Source organism: Podarcis raffonei, chromosome 13 (genome assembly GCF_027172205.1).
Source record: "Podarcis raffonei isolate rPodRaf1 chromosome 13, rPodRaf1.pri, whole genome shotgun sequence".
Classification (NCBI taxonomy): domain Eukaryota; kingdom Metazoa; phylum Chordata; class Lepidosauria; order Squamata; family Lacertidae; genus Podarcis; species Podarcis raffonei.
The window spans coordinates 8,894,822-8,907,844 of record NC_070614.1 but is presented as its reverse complement, the minus strand read 5'-3'; the positions used below and the strand labels follow the sequence as shown (position 1 = coordinate 8,907,844).

Below are 13,023 nucleotides of genomic sequence, written 5' to 3'. Positions count from 1 at the left end.
TTATTCCGAGTGGGTATCGTCACAAGAAAAGGGAAAAGTTGACAGCTACATACAGTACAGTGTGAATTGTTCATTTTACACTGCCCAGTAACATGCTCTTGATTTAAACCCCAGGAAGCTTTGCTAAACAGCTTAACACTGCATATTATTATTTTGCGTAGATAGCGTCATCTGTATACATGAATGGAATGGCAAAAAAAAGAAACGAGTCTCTGTCCCAAAGACCTTACAATCACAATGTCAACAGTGGGGGCGACAGGAAAAGGAGAGCAGGAAAAGGAGAGGCCCGAGCAAAGCCGTTTGTTGCTTTTAAAGGTAAAGGGACCCCTGACCATTAGGTCCAGTCGGGACCGACTCTGGGGTTGCGGCGTCATCTCGCTTTACTGGCCGAGGGAGCCGGCGTCCAGCTTCCGGGTCATGTGGCCAGCATGACTAAGCCACTTCTGGCGAACCAGAGCAGCGCACGGAAACACCGTTTACCTTCCCGCCGGAGCGGTACCTATTTATCTACTTTATTTATTGTTGCTTTTAGTTTAGTCCAAATAACACATGCTACCAGTCAGAGAGAGAAGAGAAAAACTTACAGGAAAGGTGATTCTGTCCGCCTTAATCTTTCTTTGCAGGGTCCTTCAGCAAAAGGAATTCTCAGCAGGCAGTTTTGCACTTTCTTCTAATGTCCAAGGTAAAGGTAAAGGTACCCCTGCCCGTACGGGCCAGTCGTGTCCGACTCTAGGGTTGTGCGCTCATCTCACTTAAGAGGCCGGGAGCCAGCGCTGTCTGGAGACACTTCCGGGTCACGTGGCCAGCGTGATGAAGCTGTTCTGGCGAGCCGGCACCAGCACAGCACACGGAAACGCCGTTTACCCTCCCGCTATAAAGCGGTGCCTATTTATCTACTTGCACTTAGGGGTGCTTTCGAACTGCTAGGTGGGCAGGAGCTGGGACCGAAAGACTGGAGCTCACCCCGCCGCGGGGATTCAAACCGCCAACCATACGATCGGCAAGTCCTAGGCACTGAGGTTTTACCCACAGTGCCACCCGCGTCCCTCTAATGTCCAAAGGCAGGGGGAATTCTGAGTGCTGAGAGACTCTGCCTCCTCCCTCTGGCCATTGCATCATTTTACTCCTTTAGGTAACTTACAGGACTACCACCACCATCCCACCTCCTCCCCCTGTTTTTATTACAGCATTTCACATTATGCTTTCTGAATGAAATGACTTTTTCATTGAGGTTGCATGAACGCAGCATGCTAGATTTGCATTCAGCAGAATGGATCGGGTTTCCTTTCCCAGACATGAGATCACAACTGAAGACTTTCCCAGTCACTCCTTAGTATTTTCTGCTGCTAACTTAATTCCACTTCCATTAAGGCGATTGGGCTGTAACTTTATCAAGGCTTCATTGTCTGTCGCAGAAGATAAGACCGTTCCGAGACAGGAAGCATTTGGTGATGAAAATCTGCTACAGTGTTTATTACAGATGTTTAAAGGAAACCCACAGCTTCTGGGTTCTGCTTTATTGGGAAAGCAACAAATGAGGAAGCAAAGGTTGATATAATTTCAATCAATCAGACTTAAAGGGCCCAGTATGTATAGTTAATTAACAAGTTTTAAGGCAAGGCTGTTTTGTTCTTATCTGAATACAAACTGGAGAGTGTGCAAGCCTGGACAAAATTAGTTTCCATCAAAAGGTATAACAGAGCTTCAGTTGCATGCAGAATAAACCTCTGCGCATTTTCCAGCAGACTTTGTAGAGTACTACTACAGCAGACACTGGGACGCTGTGGTTAAACCACAGAGCCTAGGACTTGCCGATCAGAAAGTTGGTGTTTCGAATCCCCGCGACAGGGTGAGCTCCCGTTGCTCAGTCCCTGCTCCTGCCAACCTAGCAGTTTGAAAGCACGTCAAAGTGCAAGTAGATAAATAGGTACCACTCCAGCAGGAAGGTAAGTGGCGTTTCCGTGCGCTGCTCTGGTTCGCCAGGGGTAATGGTCAGAGGTCCCTTTACCTTTACTACAGCAGACATTACTACTAATAAATAACCATTGATAGAGTTATCGCCTTCAATGGTCTTCCTAATTGCTTTAAAAAAGTATGCCAGTACACACCACCACATCTTGAGAACATCTCAAAGCTCATCACCACCATCCCTAAAACCATCTGCTTTGCTTTCAGGCACGATTGTATCTGTTGCTGACCATCCCAGACAAAACTCTTCAGTTCTGTGAGCCTGGGCCATATCAGATGTGAAAGTAGAGGCAATACCAGTTCTCTATTTCACTGTGGTAAGTTTGTACAAACAAGACACTTACTTACACTGGCCTGTTGGAATGAGAAGCCAGTCAAGTGTTCCTGGAGTACCTTGGTGACATTCCAGATCTTCCGTAATAAGCGTTTTTAATTACTTGAGTTGGCACTTAGCTTGGTGCAAAAGTAATTTCTATGCTGAAGTAAATATACATAATTCAGTGTTAGAAGTTTGTTGTGTCGGTCGTAGATATGATGGCAACCACCTGTGTGGAGCACTGAGAGGAAACATAAGCAGAGCTTTGGGGATCAGGTCAAAGCCCAGCTGACTGAGCGTTTCTCTCCCTGCCACTGTTGAAACGAAACCGCCTCCTCTGAAGCTGCTATTTGCATTTAAAGGGAAGCGACTTGGTTTTGCATGTGTGTAATGATGTTTGGGCAATGATATAGGGTCCTCAGGGGATGCAGGTGGCGCTGTGGGTTAAACCACAGAGCCTAGGACTTGCTAATCAGAAGGTCAGCGGTTCGAATCCCCGTGACGTTGCTCGGTCCCTGCTCCTGCCCACCTAGCAGTTCAAAAGCACCTCAAAGTGCAAGTAGATAAATAGGTACCGCTCCAGCGGGAAGGTAAACGACGTTTCTGTGTGCTGCTCTGGTTCGCCAGAAGTGGCTTAGTCATGCTGGCCACATGACCCGGAAGCTGTACACCGTCTCCCTCGGCCAATAAAGCGAGATGAGTGCCGCAACCCCAGAGTCGGTCACAACTGGACCTAATGGTCAGAGGTCCCTTTACCTTTATAGGGTCCTCAGTAATCCAGAAAAGCCAGTGCTTGTGAGCCCAGGCAGGGCCGGCCCATCCGTGAGGCAAGATGAGGCAACCGTCTCAGGCGGCAGGATCCACTGGTGCAGCAGATCCCGATGCCAATATTTATTAGCCCTTGTTCCTGATGTAGATCTTCCTTCACCCCTCCTACCCTGGCATAGAGGGGGCTGCCATTTTGGGGCCTGCCTCAGGTGTCAGAATGTCTCGGGTTGGCCCTGAGCCCAAGAGAGTAAACACACCTTGCATTCCAAATGCATTATTTGTTTGGTGCCTGTGTGCCCCTTCACTCAGACCCCGGTCCTGCACTTTAATACATGATTGTACATACAGTCATACAACCTCGGGTTACAGACGCTTCAGGTTGCGTTTTTTCGGGTTACGTACGCGCCGAAACCCGGAAGTACCAGAAAGGGTTACTTCCGGGTTTCAGAGGTCGCGCATGCGCAGAAGCGCTAAATCGCGCTTTGCACATGCGCAGAAGTGCCGAATCGCAACCCGCACGTGCGCAGACTTGCTGCTGCAGGTTGCGAATGTTGCAGGTTGCAAACGTGCATCCCGCACGGATCACGTTCGCAACCTGAGCATCCACTGTGCTGGATTTGAAAGACACAGGTCTGTTGCCATCATCTGAACTTGTGTCACCAGTCTGGCAGGTTTTGCATGTGGACTGTATACATATGCACAACTCAAGACGTGCATTTGGCAACATTTTCTGATTTAGTTTAGTTAGCCCTGCTGCAAAGCAAACATTCGTGTTGAGGCATCTGATCAAGATTTGTATTTTAAAATGAGCTTAAAAAAATATATTTGCAAATGTTTGTATCTTTCATGCCAGGCATAAAGCAGCTGGCAGCTGTTCATTATCCTCTTAAACAGGGCCCCTCTGATTTGTATTAGCATTAGCAGGAGACGAGTGCCTCAGGGTTGTAAAAGGAAATTACAGGCTAGGAGCAAAAGGTCACACTGACCATACAAATTAGAGAATACAATCAAGCTGCAATTAAGTTGGTAAATAGTAAGAATTATTGTGCCTCCCATTAGAGACTTGAGCCACATTTTCATAAGGGCAAATAGCAGCTGGACTAGGCAAAGCAGCTTTCTGAAACTGCTTTGAAGCTTTAGAGAACTTAGAATTTAGCTTAGCTTTTACTAAGTTCCCTTTCTTCTAAAAAAATTATATATGTTGTGTATGAAATATATTGGCTTAAATGTAATTATGCAAAGGATTTAGAAAGTAAGAAATGTTAGATTCTTATGTTAGATTCTTATTTCATAGAATCATAGAATCATAAAGTTGGAGGAGACCACAAGGGCCATCGAGTCCAAACCCCTGCCGAGCAGGAAACACCATCAGAGCACTCCTGACATATGGTTGTCGAGCCTCTGCTTAAAGACCTCCAAAGAAGGAGATCTTTCATAGATGGTGTGTGAGAAGGTGAACCCAAGATCTCTGTTTAAGATAAAATTAGAACCATTAGCCATCTGTTTTGCAGGGAATAGGGCAAGAGGGGCCAAAGGTTATTTGGTAATTAAGGTGCCTGGTCGAGGTAAATGTAAGATATATGACTACTTGTCTGCCATTTATAGATAGAAGGAAATATAGCTCTTTGTCTCCCATAAAAGGTAATAGGAAATGGGTGTATCTTTTATGATTGGTTCTAGCAAACAGCCAATAGGAATTTCAACCAGGCTGATTGGACAGAGGCAGCCAAAGGAGGAGCAAGGGGGCTGGGCTGAGGGAATATAAGTGCTGGCCATCAGGGCTGGAAGGGCAGAGCTTTGGTAACCATATACCACTGTGTCTCTCATTTATTTGTCTGACAAATAAATTATTATTTTAATTTCTCTATTGCTGCGTTGAATATTTCATTCCAGCTAAGCGTTAACCACAAGCAGGGTGCTACAGTGTTATCCTTCACTTCAGTATCCCCAGGCTTCGTACAACACACATGTCAATCAGCACACCAGTCTCTTAAAGTAATACAGTGGTACCTCGGGTTAAGTACTTAATTCGTTCTGGAGGTCTGTTCTTAACCTGAAACTGTTCTTAACCTGAAGCACCACTTTAGCTAATGGGGCCTCCCGCTGCCGTTGTGCCGCCGTTGTGCGATTTATGTTCTCATCCTGAAGCAAAGTTCTTAACCCGAGGTACTATTTCTGGGTTAGCGGAGTCTGTAACCTGAAGCATCTGTAACCTAAAGCGTCTGTAACCTGAGGTACCACTGTAATAGAAATTACAAAAAAACCAAAACCCAGACTCTTGCAGTATCTTAAAGACTAAATAAATGTATATGCTGCAGCAGACTGACAGAGCTACTCCCCCTTATCTCTCTATCTCTCTTTTCAGGGATTCCTAAACTTGGGAATAGCTGGTTTTGGACTACAATTCCCATCTTCCCTGACCACTGGTTCTGCTAGCTAGGGATGATGGGAGTTGTAGTCCAACAACAGCTGATGACTCAAGTTTGGGAAAGCCTGATCTATCACTTCCTTCAAGTTTGAATCATGAGTTTTGAGGTACCTTAAAGACAAACAAATTTAGGATAGAAGATGCTTTTGTGGGCTAGAGAGATCACTAAATCAGATGCACGAAATGCAAAATAAATAAAATTAAAACTGCCTACTTGGTTGCCGATATCTCTCCTGATTAAAAAATGCTGTATTTTTATGTTACTTTCAAACTTCTACACTGCACTTTCTTTTGAGAAATTAAGTCACCTTCAAAACATACCACTCTCTTTGTCCTTATAAATACTGCTATGCGCTCCAGGCTTTGGGGATATGGCAGACTGCCCAGGTGAAAGTAAATATATTTGGTATGGGAACTTGGCAGCCAAGAGCCCATTTCTAAAATATTCCTTCCCTAGCACAGGGTCTAGTACTGTCTTTTTATGCTTCAGAGTTTCTAGGTCTCTGAGATTTTGGTGGTCATATACCGGTACTCAGGGACTCTGAGTGCAGAAGTTAAAATCTTAGGGTGGAGAGTCAGAGGGTGTGCTTTTTGCTCTGCTCCTATCCCTGGCTTGTCCATCAGAATCCACTATACCTCAAGGTCTGAATCTCAGGAGTCCTGGCAACTCGGTGGCATACAATATTTTACTATTTCATAATGTTTCACGGTGTTAACCGGCAAAAATACAGCACATCAGATGCCTCCAGTAATCTGGATGCTGGAAGATTGATGGAAAGGTGACCAACGTGAATTCCTGTCCAGGAATAGCTGTCATAACACTTTAAATAGACATGGCTTCCCCAAAAGTACCCTGGGAACTGTAGTTTGTTAATGGTGCTGAGAGTTGCGGAGACCCTTTTTACCCTCATCAAGCTACAGTTCCCAGACTTCCCTGGGAAGATGGGTTGGTGGTTAAACCACTCTTGAGAATTGTAGCTTTCTGAAGGGAATAGGGGTCTCTCAGCACATTTAACAAACTACAGTGCTCAAGATTCTTTGAGGGGAAGTGACACCTGTTTAAAATGGCGTATAAAGGTAAAAGGTAAAGGGACTCCTGACCATTTAGGTCCAGTCGTGGCCAACTCTGGGATTGCGGCGCTCATCTCGCTTTATTGCCCGAGGAAGCCGGCGTACAGCTTCCGGGTCATGTGGCCAGCATGACTAAGCCGCTTCTGGCGAACCAGAGCAGCGCACGGAAACGCCGTTTACCTTCCCGCCGGAGCAGTACCTATTTATCTACTTGCACTTTGAGGTGCTTTTGAACTGCTAGGTTGACAGGAGCAGGGACCGAGCAATGGGAGCTCACCCCGTCGTGGGGATTTGAACCGCCAACCTTCTGATTGGCAAGTCCTAGGCTCTGTGGTTTAACCCACAGCGCCACCTGCGTCCCATAAAGGTAAAAGGTAAAGGGACCCCTGACGATTAGGTCCAGTCGTGACCGACTCTGGGATATCCTGTACTGCTTTAAATGTAAAGTGCCGATGGGCCCTTAGGGTACTGGTGGCTGGTCCTACAAACTAACCTACAAGCTTTAGCAAGCCCCAGATTGCCTGAAGGCAATTGGATCAAGTGTTTTCTCTGGGGTCATGCTCTGGTAAATGTTTGCAGTTGTCCTAGGGAACTGAAGCAATCTTTAAAACACAGGTAATTACGCTGCAAAGACAGCAGCAAGTTGGAGGGGGGGATTGCCCCCCCATCTGCCTATAACAGACCTCTTTACCTCTTCTGGGAACAATTTGTGCAACCAGGTATGAGAACAACCTGATAAGATACAGGTAAGACTGCCTCTTTTCTACTTAAATGGGAAAACAACCACGAGTAATAAAAATGGGATTTTCAGACTGGGATTTTTGACAAGCGATAATACTTTAGAGGCGCATCTTGTGGTAGTTTAAGGATTGCAGCATCATGCCATGGTGGATAAATATATGGATGGGTTTTTTGTTTTGTTTAATTCAGAACACTTAACATTGAAACTGTATTTGTTTTCTTGTTTGGATAGTGTAGTTTCTCTTAAAAAAACTAGTTACAATTTAATAATGATGATGATAATAATTAATAATAATAATAAATTTATTACTTATACCCAGCCCAGCCCCTGCCAGTCTGGGAGGCTCCCTAAAGGTAAAGGGACCCCTGACCATTAGGTCCAGTCGTGGCCAACTCTGGGGTTGCGGCGCTCATCTTGCTTTATTGGCCGAGGGAGCCGGTGCACAGCTTCCGGGTCATGTGGCCAGCATGACTAAGCCGCTTCTGGCGAACCAGAGCAGCTCACGGAAACGCTGTTTACCTTCCCACCGGAGCGGTACCTATTTATCTACTTGCACTTTGACATGCTTTCGAACTGCTAGGTTGGCAGGAGCAGGGACCAAGCAACGGGAGCTCACCCAGTCGCGGGGATTCGAACTGCCGACCTTCTGATCGGCAAGTCCTAGGCTCTGTGGTATAACCCACAGTGCCACCCGCGTCCCAACATCCTACCTAGCAACCTAAAATTTACTTCCAGGACAAAGATTGCTTCAATGATTAACACTACTAGAAAAGCCAGATACTCCTGCTCCATCTAATTTTCTTTATATATTGTACTGTCATTTTTCTCTGACAGCATGTAACAAAATATGATCCATTTACAGCAATAAGTGCAGTCAACTGATTGAAGATAGGTGGGTTGGCGGCAGAATACAGCTGCTCATTTAAGTGACTTTGTCCTGTGCTTCTAATCTGGCACTAATGTCTGCTATCTACTCACCATACATTTAAAACACATTCTCTGCCCCCCAATAATTGTGGAAACTATTGTTTGTAAAGGATGCTGGGAACTGTAGTTCTGCGAAAAGTGAACTATAGCTCCCATAATTATTACTTTTGAGGGGCATGTGCTTCAAATGTATGTTGTGTGTGCATTAATATCCAGTTAATAATATGGGAAGCTGCCATGTTTCCACACTAATTTTTGAGGTAAAAACAACATAGAGTACTCTTGCTCTTTTGGGGTGAGATTCAATCACATTCTGGGAAATTCAGGTTACAGGATTAAGTTGATTTGGTTCTCTTGCACAATAAACCCACTTCTCCCCCCCTAACTGGACTTTTTGCTATAAGGAAGGTAGCAGCAAAATGCACTGGAAAGTATGGGGAAACAATTGCTTGTTACAGAAATCAAAATGAATGTTTAATAAATGGCAGTTGTTGTCTAACCTCCCTGAAAACTTTGTGCAAATAAATCAGGATAATTGATCAATAAGCAGAAGTCCGTTCCAAACCAAAGCGTTCCAAAACCGAGGCGCGCTTTCCCATAGAAAGTAATGCAAAATGGATTAACCCGTTCCAGACTTTTCAAAACAACCCCTAAAACAGCAATTTAACATGAATTTTACTATCCAATGAGACCATTGATCCATAAAATGAAAGCAATAAACAATATACTGCAGCCGCACAATGAATCAATCAGTAGCTGAACTGGGTTCCACACAGTCACAAAAACAAAACAAAAAAGCCGTAAAAACCAAAATGCAAAATAGATAGCAAAAACAGACAGACCTCAGTGTAACACTGAAATCAGAAGCGTAACGCTCAAAATGGAGCACGTTCGGCTTCCGAAAAAAGTTCGCAAACCGGAAAACTTACTTCTGGGTTTGCAGTGTTTGGGTTCCAAGTTGCTTAAGTACCAAGGCGTTTGAGAACCAAGGTACCACTGTATTGCTTTTTTGAGTGGCACAGCTTTGGGTTTTGGGTTTCATATAGATTGCACTAGAGCACTGCAAGATCACACAGAAGCCTCACTTACCAGAGTCTTGGGAAGATCACATAAGATGCCTCTTGGATTCAGCCGTCTGAGGCAGCTTCCTCAGTCTGCCTCTTGAATGGGCCAGCCCTTGTTTAACTGATAAGGAACTTCAATATGTAATTTGGTCTACATTAGTCTTCAAAAGCCATGGTTTAGCTTAGCTTTACATCCCAAACCAGACCCGAAGTTAATTCCCCCAGGCAAACTCTGAGTGGCAATCTCACAGAGCGCGTTAAACAGGGGCAACCAGTTTCAGACCTAATGTTAAACGAAATCATGGCTTGGTTTACTTCACAGCAGTGGGATTGAAGGAGAAGATTGGAGGAACTTCTCTCCTCTAGCCCTGAGTCATTATATTTGCAAATCTCTATTGTGTAAGTAATGACCAGGGCTGGCCCAAGACATTTTGGCTCCTGAGGTGAACCGCAAAATGGCACCTCCCTCCTCGCCAGGAGAGAAGGACTGAGGGAAGATTTACATTGGGAACAAGTGGGGATTGGGATCTAGTGCCTCTGTGGATCCTGTCACCTGAGGCAGTTGCCTCATCACCCATGAGGCTAGCCCTGGTAATAACTATTAAATAAGAAATGCACAGGCGCGGGTGGCGCTGTGGGTTAAACCACAGAGCCTAGGGCTTGCCGATCAGAAGGTCGGCGGTTCGAATCCCCGTGATAGGGTGAGCTCCCATTGCTCGGTCCCTGCTGCTGCCAACCTAGCAGTTTGATAGGACGTCAAAGTGCAAGTAGATAAATAGGTACCGCTCCGGCGGGAAGGTAAATGGCGTTTCCGTGTGCTGCTCTGGTTTGCCAGAAGTGGCTTAGTCATGCTGGCTACATGACACGGAAGCTGTACGCTGGCTCCCTCGGCCAATAAAGCGAGATGAGTGCCGCAACCCCAGAGTTGGTCACAACTGGACCTAATGGTCAGGGGTCCCTTTACCTTTACCTTTACCTTTACCTTAAGAAATGCACAAGGTCTGCTTTGAAACAAAATAAGTTCATACACTACTGGAAAATCCCCACAAGGTGCAATACTTTACATTTTGCTTGTCTATCTTCTTTGACATCCTAAATTTGCTAACTCATACACAAAATCCATTTGCCACTGCCATGCTGAAGGAGATTTGACTTCTCAACAGATATTTTTTTTTAATCAATTTCATATAATTTCATTATTATAATTGATAAATATCTGGGGGTTTTGAAGCAACCATCCTAAACGCACAAACTAGTTAGGGACTAAGCCTTATTGAACACTCAAGTTTGCTGCAAGTAAGATGTTGAAATCCATAGTGTTGGGTTTTCCCCCCCATGCATTTAATTTTAATCGGCTGGCAGAAATGGCAACTAACAACATTGTAAATGCAGCCCAGTTGTGAACAGTCATGTCTTTTCAAGATATGCTTTCTAATATGAGAGAAGAGAACAAGGAACTTACCTCTGTCAGAGATTAGAGAAAGGAGTATTTTCTTAGTCTGCTTTTCCTTTAAAAAGTGCACTGCTGTTTTGATCAATTAAAAAAAAATTTAAAAAGCCAAAGCATTTCAGATGTCTACCGTACCATGCAAATACAGGTTAAAAGGAAATTCCTAGACAGGTAAGGAATTCAAAAGTATACATCTTCCAAAACTGACTGTCCTAAAATTCTTTGTTACTTATAAAATTGTAAGCAAGTATCCTACATGTACTCTTCCATACTGCTGGGCGTTGCTGTCTTCCGTGAGGTGCAAGATGTAACTCTGTTCCAACTTTCAAAATGAGGATAATTTATTATCTTGCATAAGACACACTGGAGATCACGGAAGACTTCTTTAAAATGCAAAGATATTTTTTTTAAACCCACACTTAAGGCTCACCAGCTTTTTAATTCCTGAGCATTGCTAACTTGCCACCGAGTTGAAAATCCTGCTTGCTAGGGCAGCGCTTGACTGTCAAATGGTCAGGAGTTCAGCTGCAGATCTGCAATGAGAGCCTTGTGTTCATTTCTACTTTCCTGACAGAAAACAGGAAGGTGAGTGTGTGCTGAGAGGCGAGGAAGAGAACCCAGCCTCATGGAATGAACTGGTCAAGAAGATATCCTCACATAAACTTGCATCTGAAGAGAAAAAAAATTCACAAACCCAAATTGTCCAGGCAGGTTTAAGAGGAAATGGGGGCAGGGGGTGGACACACACACACACACAGAGGGGAGAAGAGTTTTCTGTTGCGTCAAAGAGCCTAGTGTGCAAATCGGAACAGGGAATGGAGTTGTTAAACTGGCCAGCCCTGGCTGAAGACAGCTTTTCAATATGCTCTTGGCATAGTCTATTTTCCGCTGGCTGGAGGCTGGCTTTGCTCTTTCGCCTGCTCCCTCCCCCCTTATCCTTTAAAAAAACTACAAAAACAGATGATCTCTGTAGAATTCCAACATGGACACTACTTGCTAGATGAACAATTGTCTGAGATATAGGGAGGGAGTTTCCCCCACTCAGGAAACTGAAGAGGGGAAATGCAGCTCATACTTCCTGGCAGATTAAGAATTCCACAGACACTCAATAATATCAGGCTGAGATTGAATCCTGATAAGACGGGGGGAGTTTCTGGCCTCTGTCTCCGCAATGATCCTGTAAAAACCTCGTACATCATCACCATGCTACAGATGTAGAGGGCTGTTGAGAAATTGCCTAGGGCCACCTGAATTATCATTTTTGAGATTGCATCCCAGTACAGCTTTTGCCACTCTTTTGTTGACTATGAGGGCCACTCCATTTCTTTTACGGGTTTCTTGCCCACAGTAGTAGATGTGATGGTCATCCGAACTGAATTCGCCCATTCCCGTCCATTTTAGTTCACTGATGCCCAGGATGTCAATATTTATTCTTGCCATCTCATTTTTGACCACCTCCAACTTACCTAGGTTCATGGTTCTTACATTCCAGGTTCCTATGCAATATTTTTCTTTACAGCATTGGACTTTCCTTTCGCTTCCAGGCATATCCGCAACTGAGCGTCCTTTCGGCTTTGGCCCAGCCGCTTCATCAGCTCTGGATCTACTTGTACTTGCCCTCTGCTCTTCCCCAGTAGCATGTTGGACGCCTTCCGACCTGAGGGGCTCATCTTCCAGCGTCATAACTTTTATATGCAAAGCCATGGTTTTCCCAGTAGTGATGTATGGAAGTGAGAGCTGGACCATAAAGAAGGCTGATCGCTGAAGAATTGATGCTTTTGAATTATGGTGCTGGAGAAGACTCTTGAGAGTCCCATGGACTGCAAGAAGATCAAACACATCCATTCTTAATGAAATCAGCCCTGAGTGCTCACTGGAAGGACAGATCGTGAAGCTGAGGCTCCAGTACTTTGGCCACATCACGAGAAGAGAAGACTCCCTGGAAAAGACCCTGATGTTGGGAAAGATGAAGGGCACAAGGAGAAGGGGACGACAGAGGACGAGATGGTTGGATAGTGTTCTCGAAGCTACCAGCATGAGTTTGACCAAACTGCGGGAGGCAGTGGAAGACAGGAGTGCCTGGTGTGCTCTGGTCCATGGGGTCACAAAGAGTCGGACACGACTAAACGACTAAACAACAACAACAACCTGAATTATCTTGCACTAACATTTCATGAAAATAGGGACTTATTTAATGTGCTGGCTGAGGCCAGTGAGAGTTACAAATCCAAAATATCTGGGAAGCGCTGGAATGGAGGAGGGCAGCACGACACTCAATTAGCACTCAGG

The 13,023-nt window shown here is 44.9% G+C and overlaps 1 protein-coding gene across 3 annotated transcripts in view; it reads right to left on the bottom strand.

Moving 5' to 3' along the window:
* CSGALNACT1 (chondroitin sulfate N-acetylgalactosaminyltransferase 1) overlaps window positions 1–11,629 on the bottom strand; it is a 35,909-nt gene extending 24,280 nt beyond the window's left edge. For 2 of the 3 annotated variants that reach the window (XM_053363049.1, XM_053363050.1), the window contains exon 1: window positions 10,747–11,629. The gene's annotated coding sequence lies outside the window, so the exon portion shown is untranslated. Of the gene's footprint in view, window positions 1–584; window positions 673–10,746 lie in introns of those variants that run through there. The other variant, XM_053363051.1, reaches the window with a different exon arrangement.
* Window positions 11,630–13,023: the final 1,394 nt, after the last annotated feature.